Consider the following 18146-nt stretch of genomic DNA (forward strand, 5'->3'; position numbering starts at 1 on the left):
GTTCCTATGGGAACTAACTTAGAGGAAGAAGTTTTTCAAACGCATTCACACAGACTACATCAAACCCTGGCTCAAAACTCTTTTTGATGAAGGCTAATTTTATAAATCAAATCGTCTTCCTTTGTTTTAATTCTTGGTATGAAATATCCATGCGTTACCGGCCATTCAAAGATCATAAATTCTTTGAGACTGTAACCGTCAAACTTCAGTCACGGTTCAATATCCAAAGAAACAAACTCAAAGTAACAATGACTCTATTTTCGTCACATTTTTATGTACATATATGTTTTTCCTCGGTCTTCAGTTGCTCTTGGCTTTGACAACTGAAGCAACTGAGTACGTTTCTTGAATTGTATTTGAAGCTTATGAATATTCAATTAATTTACTCTTTTGTTACCTTTTCCACGAGGAAAGAATTAACATGGCGACCGAATTCCTGAACATGAAAGCTATTTTAGAATTTATAGTCTTAAGCAAGAAGGACCTTTTATGTAGACCGTGGCTAAACAGCAAAAGTAGTGGTGTTTGCAGTGATACAAGAATATATATGTGTTACCCAAGGTAGAGAACATGGTCGAGTTAATAATTCTCTGGTTTAAACCGCGTGGCTTTAAAGAAGATGATGTTGTTGCATTCAGTTGGTTGTTACATTTCCTTTACAGGTAAATCCACTACAATTTTATTTTTCAGTTTTAGAAATACTCATTTTGATATAGATGTGGGGAAAAATCTCGGAAAGGCATGCTTACTTTACTGATTTTCGTATTCTTGATGCCTGCCGCGGAGCAAATCTCGCGCGAGTGATCGTTGGTCCCACGTCCTCGTTCCGCGAATGGAATTGGCTCTAATTGACGTAACTTTTCTCAAAAAATTTTGTCAAATTATCGAATGTTAACTTTCACAAAATGCTCTGCAGAGAAATAGCGAGTAATACGTCGAGTTAAGATTGTGAAGAAAACATTTCCTTATTTCTTGTTGAATCGTTTGATAAACTAAGAGTCCTTGACGCCGGCGTGTCGACCCCTAGACCTGGAATGTTCAATTTACACAGCATTTCATGTACCGGCCTCTTTGAAGATAAAAGAAAATAAGCTTTATAAGGTCTGTATGCCTGGGCAATTAGATCGTGTTTTATTAAAAACGAGGAAGAATTGTCAGCGAACCTTTTTTCTCCGCAAATATCCTTTTCCTAGTGCTTGATTTAATTTGGAGTTCATCGAATTAGGCTTTGGGTTCAATTTGCAGGACCTTTATTCACACGTGCACATTGAACCAAAAAAAAAAACAAAACAAAACAAATACAAAAAACAGAAAAATAAAGCTCAGCCAATCAGAACCGAGAACAGGGTGGTATTTTGGTCTTAGAAATAAACAATATTTTGGTTTTTGGCGAAACATAAGACATGGTCATGGAATAGTAATTCAAATTCATCTTTGAGGTTAGAGTTATGGGAGTCTTGGGCCAAAAACGATTACAGGAGGAAGACAGCAAATTTTCACCGGAAAAAAGTTAGAAATACCAGACTTACAGCCCCGATTGTTGGGGAAGGCAGCGGGGAGGGGTACTTTGGTAATCAGGGTACTGGTCAGCGGTCCATCATTTAAGAGGTTGCTCGGTCGCTAAGCACAACAAGATGGCGGACAAATGTACCAACTTTTGGTTATATGTCAGTTTCGTTTGTGTGGGCCTTTCCCCGACATGTGATGGACGGACTGTACTGTTCTCTTCAGCTTCACAATCATTCTGTCCAGCAGATGTAAGTGGTAAGTGATTAAGTGGAAACAACTCTCCAGGAGGAATAAAGAATTCATTTATACACCTCTGACTTCGTACATGTTCATAAAACTTGTACTTGTCCTTAATTCATATTTGACAGCTCAAAGCTTTAATCCAAACAAAGTGGAACAATATTGAACTTTGATTACCATCTTTTAAACTATACTTGATGTGAAGAGTTTGTTATTGGTGCATTTCTTGTTGGAGATAACAAGCTCATAGTGATTATAGGTAAGCTTACATGTGCAGTGTTGTAAATGTGTCCAGCATAACAAAAAGTTAAGAGACTGGGTATCAAGTTTTTTACTAGAAGTATCAATGTAAAAGTGAGTCAGGGTTGTCAGTAAGATTTCAAGTTGCCGGGCAAATATAACAAGTAGGTGGGGAATCAAACAGCTAGGGATTTCGTTTGGTTCTATTTTTCTTCAAAAGTAGCGGGGGGAAATCCCTGGCCCCTATCTCTTAATGACAACCCTGTGAGTGCTCATGATGGGAATGTGGTTATATTGGGATAGAGGATAGGTACTCAGAAAATTTTGTCAGTTCAAGATTCCCAGTGCAGTATAATAGTTTCCCTTATAAAAAACACTGGTACTTGGACAGGGAAATGATCGTAACTGTGTGGATGTCTTTGACCAAAAATTGACTACCATTGTTTGCTGTCAGCAGTGATGCAGGTATCAATGTTTGAATGGAGAGGAGGGTAGAGGCAAGGTGCAAAATTTGAATTTTTTAGCATGTATTTGGTCAAATTCCCCACCCTTAGGACTAGAAAATTGTTGAAATCTGATTAAATATCCCTTTCTGTGTTCAAAAATACTGCTGTTTAGAGCAAAAGTTTTGGTCAAAATCTTGCAGAGAGGGGACAAAGGAAGTGTTCATATGCCACATCTATGCCCTTACCCCCCTCTCTGTCTGAACATTGATACCTGCATAATTGTCTGACAGACTTTTCAAGGAAGAAATCTCCATGAAGCATGATGCATTTAATAATACACATCTCCTTTAGTAACTTAGTTAGGCAGAATAAAAATCACAAAAACATCATGTCATCCTCAAAATTCATCACTAAACTGATTGCCACATCGATGAATACTTAGAAACATTTTGGCAATCAAAAAAAGGATCCTTACTGTTCACCTGTTATGAATCTCTGAATCGCCAGCAACACATGCAGTGTGGAGTGCTAGTAGTGAAATGGATAGAACAAATCATTGGTTGTTGCATTGCGAATCTGACATCCAAGAAATCAAGAATGTGTTATGTAACACCACTGACCCTGTCAAATAGTGCGAAGGCTCGCTAATGCTTGCCAGCAATATTGTGGGTATATGTATGTTATATTTTTAGGATCCGTTCTTTGAACGTTTGTATAAATTATGTAATAGTAACTGTTATGAAAAAAAAAAACTGTTATGGCTTTGGAGTAGATGATAATACGCAGAACTAGTTTGACTCCTTCTTATCCAACAGAAACTTGCAGCAATGTCCAGTTTGACAAAGCTGTAGTATATGTTGGAATTGTACAGGGTTCTATTCTGGGCCCAATAATGTTTCTAATTATGTAAGAACGATTTACCGGATGTCTTCGACTTCTGTAATATTACCATGTATGCTGATGACACTGTTTTATATTTTTCCTGGAAATGTATTTCAGAAATTGAATCAAAGCTGAATTCATACCTCAGACACATTTGCGACCGGATGAAACTTAATCAACTTACTCTTAAGGCCGAGAAGTTACATTTTATGTTAGCAGGTAGCCATGCAAGGCTTAGCACAGTTACTCTATTACAATTTTCGCTGTCAATGAATATCTTGACGAAGTTCAGTTATTTCCATGCAGTCATTTCTTATAAGTAAGAACTTTACGTAGTATGACCACATTGAGTGAATTACAGGTTCTCCACAATAAGGCTAGATCTTCCCTGCATGCCCCTCTTCAAGCAATGCACTTGGGAGACTGTTGGAAACCTTTACAATGCCAGAGGGCCAAGTACTGTGTTATTTTTACTTAAAAGTGTATTAATAACCATTTAAATGCTTTTGGGTCAACGTTGGACTATATTAAGCTTTGCTGCAGAAAATTGGAACGATTTGGACCCTCTTTAGCAGCCTTTAACTGGACTTATCTAAGGCTAAATTTTGATTTATACCTCTTTCCTGTATGATGTACTACCCGAACTGTTTGCATTGTACTCGTGCTTTTATCCTGTTACAGTGCTTTTTAACAATATAATTTTTAAGGCTCTGATTTTTATACTAATAACGTAATATAATTTTTTACCTTTAATTGTTTAGACTTATAAGATGACTCCTCTGTAAACCACTTAGTAGGCTTCCTTATTAAGATTAAATTTTTATAATTGATTATATCCAGATTTTAGAACTTTTATCTTGCGACAAGGTGGTAAACTCACTTTTGAGTGGTGCTGTAAACAAAAAGCAAACCTCAGGTCCAGTTAAACATCAGATAGACAGACAGTAACAGTTTTGCACAAACCCAATACAACTAGAGCAAACGACAAACCCATTACAACTAGAGCCAATGTTTGGTTAGCATGAAGCATACCTAGGAGTATTGCCACTCTCCTTTGGATGGGATGCTAGTCCATTTCCGGGTTCCCCCTACCTGTACGTTGCCAGTAATCATTTATACATCTGGGTGAAGAGAGGCAATGCAACATTATGGGTGAAGCTTGAACCCCAGACCTCCAGGGCCAGGTTGTTCAAAGCTGGATTAAGGTAACCCAGGGTTAGTGCGAAAATTTGAATTCAGGTATAAAAGCTTTAAAAGTAAATTCAGTTTTAAAGTTCTTTTTGTCAACAAGTTGATGATTGGATGCTCTTAAAAATAACAGAGAAAATTAATTATCCAAGGAAATTAATGCTTTTTAACCAAAACAAAGTAACCCAGGTTTAATTTAACCCTGTGTTATGAGTTAATCAGCCTTCGAACAACTGGGCCCAGATCGGGGTTTGAGGTGCTTACTTCCTGGCCACACATGCCTCCACAAAAGGGTTTAGTACTTACTCTTTTTTTTGCTTTAATTTCATTGCATTATGGTGATCAAGTGATGTTGATTGATGCTCTGATTGTAGACCGTTATGACATCAAAAAGTTTAAGTTATGAAACAAAAAAAACAAAAACAAAAAGAAGTTATGTAGGAGAAATCCTGCAGTGCAACACTGAACCTTTTGATCTTGGTCTCAATCAGGCTTGACTTAGAAAGGTTCATGGGACTGTGATCTGGCAGGATGCAGTTGAACTCGGCTTGAATGTTAAGGAAATCTAGCTACAATTTTGGGAAGGCTTTTGTACAAAGTCCCCATTGAATTCACTAAACACAGTTCTTTTCTCTCTTCAGAGAAATTTAGGGGATGAAAATCAATGTAAAATGATGGAGGATGACAAACACCAGAGAAAAACACTCTTAAAAGGATGATATTCTTTTGAACATGGGTAAGTTAAGACATAAGACATCACACATTAAAAAACATAAGACATCAGACATCAGACATCTGACATTAAATATAAGACGTCAGACATCAGAAATAAGTCATCAGACATAAGATATCAGATAAAAGACATCAGATGTCAAAAATAAGATATAGGACATCACTCATAATACATAAGACAAAAGACATCACATCAAGTATCAGGCATAAGACATCAGACATCAGTCATCAGACGTCTGACATACCACATCAGACATTTGATGTCTGATGTCCAATGTCTGCTGTGGTAAGTCAGATGTCTGATGTCTGGTGTTTGATGTGGTATGTCTGATATCTGATGTGGTATGTGAGATGTCTGATGTCCGATGTCTGATAAGGTATGTCAGGCATCTGATGTCTGATGTCCTTTGTTTCATGTGCTATGTCAGATGTCTGATGTCAGGTGTTCGATGTCTGATATGGTACGTCAGACGTCTGCTGTCTGATTTCTAAGTGGGTATATCAGACGTCTGATGTCAGATGTCTGAAGTAGTATATCAGATGTCTGATGTCTGATGTGGTATGTCAGACGTCTGATGTCAGATATCTGATATCTGATTTCTAATGTGGTATGTTAGACGTCTGATGTGGTATATCAGACGTCCGATGTCTAATGTGGTATATCAGACGTCTGATGTCTGATGTAGTATATCAGACGTCTGATGTCTAATGTGGTATGTCAGACATCTGATGTCAGACGTGGTATATAAGACGTCTGATGTCTAATGTGGTATGCCAGATGTCTGATGTCAGATGTACTTTATCAGACATCTGGTGTGTGATGTGGTATGTCAGACATCTGATGTCTGATGTCAGAGGTGGTATATCACATGTCTGATGTCAGTTGAGTTTATCAGATGTCTGATGTCTAATGTGGTATTTCAGACGTCTGAAGTCTGATGTGATATATCAGACATCTGATGTCAGATGTGGTATATCAGGTGTCTGATGTCAGATGTAGTATCTCAGACATCTGATGTCTAATGTGGTATTTCAGACGTCTGAAGTCTGATGTGATATATCAGACATCTGATGTCAGATGTGGTATATCAGGTGTCTGATGTCAGATGTAGTATCTCAGACATCTGATGTCTAATGTGGTATATGAGACGTCTGATGTCTGATGTGGTATATCACACGACTGATGTCTAATGTGGTATGTCAGACATCTGATGTCAGATGTAGTTTATCAGACGTCTGGTGTCTAATTAACAATTATTCCGCGAGGGCGCGCTGGATATGAGATGATAGATAGCCAACGAGGCGTGTATCGCCGAATTGGCTATAATCATCTCATATCCAACAAGCGCGAGTGGAATAATTGTTTTATCAAAAACGCTCACAAAATTTCGTTGAATCTCCCCGACCAGAACAAACCGGAAAAGACAAGGGACTTCCGCTATTCACATGTCACACGGCTATCAAAACTGTCAACGCGTGAACGGACTTGCCTGGACTGCATGAATGAAAAATCAAAACATTGTAGCGATGAACATTAGTTTTTTAAAAACTCATCGGGTTTCTAGGATTTTACACAGCAGAACAGCTAAAAAAACCTGGCAGATAATGTGAAGGAAAAGAATTTTTAAGTGACAGCCGTCAAAATTACTGTGAATTTGGATTTTCGGTGCAGTTATAAAAGTAAGAACAACGGAGAAAAACTATTACCTCGGTTGCTCGTTATGAAGTTGTTTGAAGCCTCAAGCTGGTTTTGCTGAACAAGAAAAGAAGCTATACTGCCGCCTCGATTGCTCTAGTGAATGGCTGCATAGCCTGTATTTGTAGCTGGTTACTTGTGATTTATATTCTTGATGTCGGATAAACAAGCCGCAGTTATCTATGGGCGAGTGACTTGATCAGTGAGTGGCTTCGTGATCATGAAGAAACAACACTTGTCTTCTTTCGTAGCCGGTCAAGGTACTTTAGTTCCATGTGTTTTCATGTGTTTTTCGACAAACTTTCAAACAAGCTCTTGTGGCTTTTTTGTTTGTTTTTGTCTTTTTTTTTCGATGAAATTGCATTTCTAGTATTCTAAGAAATGAATTAAAACGATTGGCTTTGGGCGCCGTTCTATCCTTCGCGAAAAAAAAATCTCAGCTAGCTTCCAATTTAAACTGACACGCACACCGACCATATATGAAGCGCATGGTATAATAGCTCATATGCCATAATGGCTAAGCCAATCAAAATGCTAGACTTGCATTATCCAATGATTCAGTTTTTAATAATGTGGTATATTAGACGTCTGATGTCAGATGTAGTTTATCAGACGTCTGATGTCTAATGTGGTATATCAGACATCTGATGTCAGATGTCTGATGTAGTATATCAGACATCTGATGTCTAATGTGCTATGTCAGTCCTCTGATGTCAGATGTAGTTTATCAGACGTCTGATGTCTAATGTGGTATTTCAGACGTCTGATGTCTGATTTTGTATATCCGACATCTGATGTCAGATGTGGTATATCAGCATCTGATGTCAGATGTAGTATGTCAGACGTCTGATGTCTAATGTGGTATATCAGACGTCTCATGTTTGATGTCTAATGTGGTATGTCAGACCTGATGTGGTATATCAGACATCTGATTTCAGATGTGGTATGTCTGATGTCTGATGTGGTATATCAGACGTCAGCTGTGTTATGTCAGACGTAGTAGTATGTCAGACGTCTGATGTCTAATGTGGGTATCACACATCTGATGTCAGATGTAGTATATCAGACGTCTGATGTCAAATGTGGTATACCAGACGTCTGATGTCTAATGTGGTATGTCAGACGTGTGATGTCTGATGTGGTATGTCAGACGTCTGATTTCTGATGTGGTATATTGGACATCTGGTGTCAGATGTAGTATGTCAGACGTCTGATGTCTTCTGTGGTATATCACACGTCTGATTTCTGTTTGTGGTATATCGGATATCTGATGTCAGGTGTGGTATGTCATACATGTGATGTCTAATGTGGTATATCAGACGTTTGATGTCAGATGTAGTATGTCAGACGTCTGATGTCTAATGTGGTATATCAGATGTCTGATGTCTAATGTGGTTATCACACGTCTGATGTCTGATGTGGTATATCAGGTGTCTGATGTTAGATGTGGTATGTCAGACATCTGATGTCCAATGTGGTATATCAGATGCCTGATGTCTAATGTGGTATGTCAGACGTCTGATGTCTGATGTGTAATGTGGTGTGTCAGACATCTGATGTCTGATGTGGTATATCAGACGTCTGATGTCAGATGTGGGTTATCAGATGTCTTATGTCTAATGTGGTATATCAGACGTCTGATGTCAGATGTTTGATGTCTCAGGTATATGATTTCTCTGGTATGTGAGACATCTGATGTGGTATATCAGACGTCTGATGTCTAATGAGGTATGTGAGACGTCTGATGTCAGATTTAATATGTCAGACATCTGATGTCTGATGTGGAATATCTCATGTCAGATGTCTGCTGTCTGATGTAGTGTCTAATTTGGTATGTCAGACGTCTGATGTCTAATGTGGTATATCAGACATCTGATGTCTATCTAATGTGGTAAGTCAGACTTCTGATGCTTGATGTGGTATATCAGACGTGTAATGTCAGATTCTGATGTAGTATATCTGATGTCTGATGCTTAATGTGGTATGTCAGACATCTGATGTCAGATGCCTGATGTAGTATATCACACGTCTCATGTCTGATGTGGTATGTTAGACGTCTGATGTCTGATGTGGTATATGAGACGTCTGATGTCAGATGTAGTATATCAGACGTCTGATGTCAAATGTGGTATATCAGATGTCTGATGTCTAATGTGGTATGTCAGACGTGTGATGTCTGATGTCTAATGTGGTATGTCAGATGTCTGATGCAGTATATTACACGTTACATGTCTGATGTCTTATGTAGTATATCAGACGTCTGATTTCAGATGTCTTATTTCAGATGCTGATGTGGTATGTCAGATGTCTGATTTCTGATGTGGTATATGAGACATCTGATGACTACATCAGACATCAGAAGTCTTATATCAGATGTGTGATTTCTGATGTAGTATAGCAGACGTCTGATGTCTGATGTCTGGTGTTTGATGAGGTATGTCAGACGTCTGATGTCGTATGTCTCATGTGGTATGTCAGATGTCTGATGTCAGATGTCTGATGTGGTATATCAGACGTCTGATGTCTGATTTTCGATGTCTGATGAGTATGTCAGACCGCCGCCTGGTTAAGTCATTGGGATAAGCGCCGGTCTGCTGTGTGGGAGGCCGTAGGTTCAAAACCCTGCAGGGCCAACACCCAGGGTCTTTAAATAACTGAGGAGAAACAGTTTGACTTTCTAGTCTTCTCGGATAAGGACGTAGGCCCTGTCTCACAAGCCCTTGCACATGTAATAAAAAATCCGTGGGACGTTAAAGAACCCACACACTCTTCGTAAATAGTAGGGCATGTAGTGCCCAGTGTAGTGGTCTATCTCACTTTCGCACTCATATATGGGGGCATCATTACTCTTTCCTTCATTACTTGTAAACTGCAACTTAAGCAGTCTGGCAAAGTCCCCTAACCAGTGTTGTAAATTATCCCTGAAAAGCCTTAAGAGGAGTGGATAACATGATATCTACATACATATTCACAGACGTCTGATATCCTATGTCTCATGTGGTATGTAAGACTTCTGATGTCAGATGTAGTATATCAGATGTCTGATGACAGATGTCTGAAATGGTATGTCAGCTATCTGGTGTCCAATATCTGATGTGGTATATCAGACGTCTGATGTGGTATATCAGATGTCTGATGTAGTATTTTAGACATCTGATGTCTGATGAGGTATGTCAGAAGTCTGATGTCTGATGTTCGATTTCTCATGTGGTATGTCAGATGTTTGATGTTCGATGTCTGATGTGGTATGTTTATTTGTTTTTTAGGTCTTTTTAACAAAATGAAGTCTGGAAATTTTGTTAAATTTTGATTTGTGCCACTTTTGGAGGTGGAAGAATTGGGGAACCAGCTCAAAGCCGAGGTACAATTTTAGTTGTTAAAAAATTAACTTAAAAACAAAAAGAAGCTAAGATGGTCAGAATGGGTGCTAGAGGCCGGTCTGTAAAAGCCTAGCAATAGCGGTTACCAATCACACGCGACCAAAGGAACTTCATTGAAGGCCAAAAAAAATTTGAGTTTGAAGTATGTTGAATATGACAATGTCAGCCAATCACATCACACTCGTTTCACTGATGATGAATGACAAGATGATTTGATTGACCAATCACAGATCTTGTCAACAATGCGGCAACCCATAATTACGATGATAACAGACTGATCGAAACACACCACCTGGGGTACTCCCTGTGATGGCCTATACAGGGAGGTCGCGCCCAAAAGGGGTACGTTTTTCAGGTTTCAAGTACATGAAAGGACAGGGATTTCACTAGTTCAAGGTTATAAACAGGTAGTGAACTCTTTCTTTTGGGTCAGTAAAAGGTTCTAAAAGGGCTAACAGACGGATTTTATGACTCCAAAAAGGTTCTATTTTTGTGATTGATTCCTATTTAAGACAGTGCATTTACAGCAGTTAAAAGGGATGCAAAGTTCTAAACAAGGTATGCCAAAGGGGTACCATTTGTCAGTAGAGGGTTTATGAAAGGGGTACCCTTTTCTTGAAAAATGGTATATAAATGGCAATCGGTTGGACGTCAGTTGGACCTTGAATTTTGACTTCTTTTTGAAGTGAAAGGGTTTAGTAAGGTAAAGGCGCACTTGAGTCAAAGGTTCAAATGGCGGGAGCTTATCCCGATTTTGTTAGCATGAAGCATGTGTAGGAGTATTGCTACTTTCCCGTGGAGGGGATGCTAGTCCATTACAGGGTTACCCCCAGCCTTATGTTGCTGGTATCCTTTTATACACCCGGGTGGTTTAAACCCCAGTTTTCCAGATCTGGAGTTCGAGGTGTTAACTGCTTGGCCTCATGCCTCCACAAAAGGGTTTAGTACTGAGTCTTTTTCTTTTCCTTGATTTCATTCAGTTGATGGCACAAAGGATCTGTTTGAAGTGCATTATGGTGATCAAGTGATGTTGGTTGTTGCTCTGATTGTAGACTGAATCAAGGAAGCTATGTAAATAAAAACAAAGACGTGAAAAGTTCACAGAAGTTCACTTCTTATCAGGATCACAAGGAAGACTCAAAGGGAAAGGACTCAAAGCACAGGTAGCAGACGTTTAGTTGTTGAAAGTTTACTTTTAGAAACAAAAAGAAGTTAAAATGGGCGAAGGATTTGGTCAGTAAAAACTTTGTTACAGCAGTTACTAATTCCTAGGCAATCCCAGTGTACTTTGTCCTGTTTGTCTAAGGTAGAGAAACTTGAGTTTCAAGTAAGTACTGATATTACAGTGACAAAGAAGGATCGCAACACATCAGTCGCATGGCAATGTTATCAACAGCCGATAATACTATGGCTTAACTTACAGGCAACCATTAAAATCATGACTAATTGACCCATTAGGTGAATAAGTAAAGTTTTACTGACACCATGAACATGAAAGATGACCACAAACTCACTTTGACTGACGTGATGATTTTGGGAAATTTCGTTGAAACATCATTCTCAAACTCATTAATAATTCATTAAGAAAATACAAAGGAAATTAATGTTTAATGAGTGTTTGGAAATCGGATGAAACACTGCTTAGTATTTGCATCCTTAATTTCTCCTTCAAAAATGATTTTGTTTGAGAAGAAATATCAAACATTCGACACAGTGTTTCATCACCAGATGAAACACCTCGAAGTTCGTCAAAAATACTCCGCTGCGCGTCGTATTTTCAACTCTCTTCTCGGTGTTTCATTTGGTGATGAAACACTGCATCTCATGTTTGATATATTACGTCACTAATGACTACAGCCCTATTCTGGAGTACAACCACCTGGACAATCATTGTAACTCCACCTTCTTCAAACAGATCCTTTATGCCATCCACTGAGGATATGCTCTTCACTTGGACCCTGATGTCTGACTTCGGCATGTTACTGTAACTTTCATACTATCAGTCCTATTCAAGACCAACTCACTGAATGATCCTCAAACGTCTTTAAGACATGACTCTAGGGTCCAAACCATTTACTACCGGTATATTATAACATGTACTTGAATGATCAAAATAACAACTCACTGTAGCAGTTATGAAAGCTACTCGAGAGAAATCCTACAGTACAACACTGAACTCTTGAATAATCCTGGTCTCGATCGAGCTTGACTTAGCTGCGGTCTAGCAGGATGCAGTTGAACCCGGCTTGAATGATAAGGAAACCTAGCTGCAATTTTTTCAAGACTTTAGTACAAAGTCCCCATTGAATGCTCTAAACACAGTTCTTTTCTCTCTTCAGAGGAATGTCAGGGATGAAAGTCAATGGAAAAGGGTAGAGGTTGACAAACAGCGGAGAAAAACACTCTTAACAGGATGACACTCTTTTGAACATGGTAAGTTAATTCTGTTAGCATTATTTCAGTCTATGAACTGCCATGAATACACTGACACAATGATCATTTTAAAATTAATTTTGATCTTTATTGAAAAAGTCTCACAGTTCTGGATCATTATACGTTTTTATCCCTCCACTAAGCTAACGTTTTTCCCGAAGTAAGAAGTAGGTAAGAAGAAGTAAGTGTTGATGCTGGCTTAGGGGAGAGGTAGGTGGGCAGTTTCCCAGAAACGTAAAATGATCCACATTTTCAGAACTCAGGTAGAAGTCAAACAATAACAAGAATTCTTGGTATGATCTCTATTACAGAAACCTGTGTATTATGGACAGTCCTTTTGGACCCAGGTCCTCACTTCTGTTATATGCACACCTGTGCGACTTGAACACCAGTCTCCTGTGAGACTTAGTGTCTATTTTAAAAAGGTTCGATGTCATTAATCAAATAATGACTTGATTGGCTCTTTCAGATGCAAAAAATTAGAGCCGCCACTACTTTCATTGCCATTTTTGAACGTTCGCTTCAATAAATGATACCTTAGAAAATCGTGCAAATCTTTCACTCCCAGGGTACATGATGGAGTTTTTGCAATGTGGTTCTTACTTTAGAGTCTGCGGACGAAATCCCATGCATGTTGTGATAATTCAAATGAAACCTCTTGGTTATTAGATTGTGTTTCAGGGTTTTTTTTTAAGCGAAGTCTGGAAATTTTGTTAAATTATGATTTGTGCCACTTTAGATGTGGAGGGGTTAAGTACTTAGTCATTCTCATTTTTTGGCAGGAAGATGAGGAATGTAAATACTTTGATGTAGACTGGATCAAGGAAGTCATGGGAAGGAGATCATGGATTGTAAAGGAAACCAAGGGAAATCACTTTGGATCAAGATCACAAGGAAGACTTGGAGGAACCAGCTCAAAGCATAGGTAGTGACTTTAGTTTTTAAAAAATTACCTTTAAAACAAAAAAAGAAGCTAAGATGGTCTGAATGGGTACTAGCGGTCGGTCGGTAAAAGCTTAGCAATAGCGGTTATCAATCACACGCGACGAAAAGAAGTTCATTGAAGGCGAAAAAAAATTGCGTTTGAAGTATGTTGAATATGAGGATTTGTCAGCCGATCACATCACACCCATTTCACTGATGACCAATGACGAGACAATGTTAGCAACGGACCTATTGAGGACTACAATCAGTCAGCCACCCACGGGTACGATCATATTCCATTTAGAAAAGATCCTTTTTAAAATCAACTGATTGCACGCTATTCACTTTGAGTTCGCCTGACGTCCCCGCACAGTTTGACAAAACATCACTGTCAACAATAGTCCTTTCCAGAACTACAATTGTGCTGATGATCATATTCCAACTACTTAAAACAGATCCTTTTTATCGTCAACTGAAGATAAGCTATTCACGTTGACTCCGATGTCTGACTTCTACTCATTTGTTGTTGTTGTTCTATAAGTTTTATTCAAGACTACCTAACTAAACAATCATTGAAGGTCTCTATGCCTTGTCTTTTGGTTTGAATTCTTTTACTGTTATAGGCCAGTTGCACTAAGAGGTCACGTGACCAATGCTTCCTCTAAACGATGTGTTGGAATCTTGCTGATGCCAAAAATTGACAGAGCACATAAAAATTATCTCACTCCCGAAATTTGAGAGGGAACGCATTTAAGGGAGATATTTTATGGCACTTTGATTTTTCAACAAAGCAGTATGATTTGTATTGGCCGCCATGTTGGAGGGCATACTCTTGCCCTCCAACATGGCGGCCAAAACTACTTTTTGCTTATATCTTGTTAAACGTTTGATAGTTACGCTCAGATGTGATGTAAACGTGACCACATCATCTTTTCAACATTTCCCTTGAACTTTAAGTGCAAAATTTGTGTTCTGAAAGATGTAATACCTAATTTTAAAAATCACATTTGGTCACGTGACGAGCTACGAACTTACTCATTTTAAGAAAATGGTGCGGGTTTGAAAAACCAAATCACTATTATTTTGTTTAAGATATGACCCACTAATCGTTTTTCGAAGGCAAAATCATATAACTTTCATTTTCGTAAAAACGATGTCATATGACCTCTTAGTGCAAATGGCCTATTATGGTCACTCACACGACGGAGCAAACAACCGGATAACGTAACTACGTGCATAACAGTTAACAAATGAAACTAAAACGACTGAACTGTTATTACATCGGTCTCCATTCATTCGAACTTGGCATTAGAATGTGTCAATCACAAGAGAGGTCATAAAGTTCCTAATTATTAGGTAGACTGAAGCCATCTGCAGACGATTATTCCAAGCACTGATTGACTAACGTCATAGGAGACTTAACAGCTAACAATAACAAATGGCAAAGGCGACTCGGCAACACTGAACTGCAATAATCTTAGTCTCGATCCGGCCGGACTTGGACTTAAGTCTGCGCCAATCACAAGAGAAGTCATTCAGTTCTTAATAATCACGTCAGTTGAAGCCATCTGCAGACGATTAACCCAAGCTCCTACTGAATACCATCATACGAGACTTGACAATTACAAGAGTAAGTGACCACAAGGACTCGGCAAGCTCAAATAGTTATTTCATACTACTTTACTTCACGCGATACTGACGTTTACTGGCCCATACGCGCTAGAGAGACAGCTGAACAATTTCGAACTGAAACTTTCTGAAGATGACACGACTGCAACACCCCCACACAGAAACGCTAAAAGGCTCTAAATGACCAGGAATATTTCTTCCTATTCCTTAGACGAAAAGAGACTGAACTCTACTGAACCCTATTCTATCTTACTCTTACGGATTGAAGCACTCAGACACACCCAACCGGTCCTATACGAGTTCCGACCGAAGCTATTGTGCTTAGGATTGAAACCAAGGTTTCAGTCTTGTCTAAACGAGTTGTCAGATTGGACAAAGGAAAGCGTCATGAGTACACAAGAATCTACTTTACTACAGGACAGAAAGTAACCAAAGGCAAACAAGTAGTTCTGGATTTACCTCTGAGACGGCGAGAGCAGACAAAGAGTGCTGATCACAAATTATTAACGACAAGCAAACAAACGATGAAAAATGTTATCGAGAACCGACCAATACTCTGAAGAGATTTGACGCAAGCTTCGACGTTTCAACAACCTCAGGTCAGCGCAGTGTTACGCAGCCATCCACCACATTTTATGGACTATCATAGCTAGACAACCTTCCTCTCATAGAAATGCGGCCTACAGTTTCATTCAATTGGTATCCAAATTGTCTCTTGTCACTGCAATGTTCTGAAGTGAAATACTGTTTTAACAGGGCCCGCTGTACATTTCATCGTAGTTCAAAGCATCGAGGAACAAGCATTTGATAACAATTAACTCTCTGCTTCGTACGCTGCGTTGACAACATTTCCTCCACTGTACAGAAAGACGAGATGGACGTTGAACGCCAAACATCGTATTTGCATAGATCGTGCACAAAAGTGTGTAGTAAAATACCTTTCTTAGACCCGGAACGACTCCAAACTATGCCTTGCTAAAATTACTCGACCCTACTTGTACCGGCAATCACTCCATCCGACTACTGCCGACGATGATTACCCGACTCGACTCGCGCCTGTGATTGCTCCATCGAAATGTTAACCGAAAATGACTCCACCCGATCGTACCGACGATTACTTCATCTGACTGCTACCGAAAATGACTCCAACTGAGGCCTAGCCACCGACTACCTTATCTCTCATCTTCAACACGGAAGTATAATAATCCTAAAGGAATGACTACGCGAACTTTGACGAGATTAATACAGCCAGACTGTAAGCACAAACCGGCATCAAGGAATTGCCATGCCAAGAATCAGTCATTGCTGAATACGATTTACAAACGAACAATCACACTGACTGGGACCCGCTCAGAGTATTGCGTATTCTATATACAGATGGCTTCCATCAACTTTGTTACTAAAACTATGCTGGATTACAAACAAACAGACGAATTATGGTCTACTGGAAACTTAATGGATGCTATCAAGTTGTCACAGATATCTGATAACTACAGTTGTACGAGCCAGTGTCTTTGAAGGTGAAACACTTTCCATCCCTTCCCTCGTGTATTAATCGGCCTCAGGTTGAAAACAAAATTTCAAACTCCACTCTCAAGTTGCACCTTGTACAGTCTGCATAATGGAGCGCCTTCCCTTGCCTCAGCACTTCTTCGTGTTTATAGAAGAGTTCAGAGACGCCACAATCGTCCACATCTACAAGTGCAAAGGAAACCAGCATTCCTGCAACAATCATCGTGGTATCTCTTTTCTCTCTACTGCTGGCTAGGTCTTTGCCCGCGTGCTGCTCAACAGCCTCCTCCACCATCTGGAGCAAGGTCTCCTCCTTGAGGGTTGATTTCTACTGACGCGTTTTTGGCTCTGCACGTTAACGCACGTAAATGTTAATCACGTAGATAAAATAGAGGCAAGATAAAAAGTGCTGAGCTTAAACAAGAAGTTGAACAAAGTGCAACTTCTACGGTTACAAGTGACCTTTCATGCATTGCCTCTATATTTGCGAACATAAATTTTACGCACGTATACACGTAAAAGTTATGTGACACTGGAAATTAACCCTGAGAGCCCGTGCGTTTCCATGCAGGTCGAGGAACAGTCGACATGATAATTGCCACCTGCCAGCTGCGAGGAAAGTGTATGGAACAGCACTGCGACCTCTACACCACCTTTGTGGATCTCCCTAAGGCATTCGACACAGTCAGCAGAGACGGATTGTGCAAAATCATGAGCAAGTTTGGCTGCCCCACAAATTCATCACCATCGTTCGCCAGTTCCTTGAGGGCATGCAAGCCCAAGTCCTTGATGATGGTGAACTGTCAGATTCTTTCCCAGTCTCCAACGGTGCAAGCAAGGCTGTGTCCTTGCCCCGACAGTGTTAAGCTTGATGTCCTCTGCTATGCTGAAAGGTGCTTTTAGAGATTGCGGCGCTGGTATAAGGATCAATCACAGGTTAGGTCATTGCTTCCCAAAGGCAAGCGATTCAAAGACAGCCTCAAGGTCTCTCCGATAGATTTCTCAATAGACACTCAGACCTAAGAGAACCTTGCTGCCGACTGTCCAATCTGGCGCAACCGCATTCATAGCGGAGCCCATGCAGCCAAAGACAACAGAACTGATGCCGCAAAAAAGAAACACGAGATGTGCAAGGCTAGAGCTGCAATCAACCAGTAAACCACCCCAATTCACATGTGTACAACTTGTGGGAGAGGGTTCCATACCCCGATTGGTCTCACCAGCCACCTCCGCACACACCCACTCCAGGAACAGCTGGGGATGTCATGGTCTTCTTCGACTCCGAAGGAGAAACAACATAACGCATATCTTACAACCCTACAAGGTCTACCTTTC

At 39.7% G+C, this 18146-nt stretch overlaps 1 long non-coding RNA gene across 1 annotated transcript; it reads left to right on the forward strand.

Annotated features, from left to right (window-relative positions):
- Positions 1 to 10198: 10198 nt before the first annotated feature.
- Positions 10199 to 12746, forward strand: LOC140952061 (uncharacterized). Its single transcript, XR_012167330.1, has 3 exons — positions 10199 to 10294; positions 11366 to 11476; positions 12653 to 12746. It is a non-coding gene; the product is annotated as an uncharacterized lncRNA (long non-coding RNA).
- The last annotated feature ends 5400 nt before the right edge of the window (positions 12747 to 18146 follow it).

Source organism: Porites lutea, chromosome 11, assembly GCF_958299795.1.
Source record: "Porites lutea chromosome 11, jaPorLute2.1, whole genome shotgun sequence".
In the NCBI taxonomy this organism is placed as follows: domain Eukaryota; kingdom Metazoa; phylum Cnidaria; class Anthozoa; order Scleractinia; family Poritidae; genus Porites; species Porites lutea.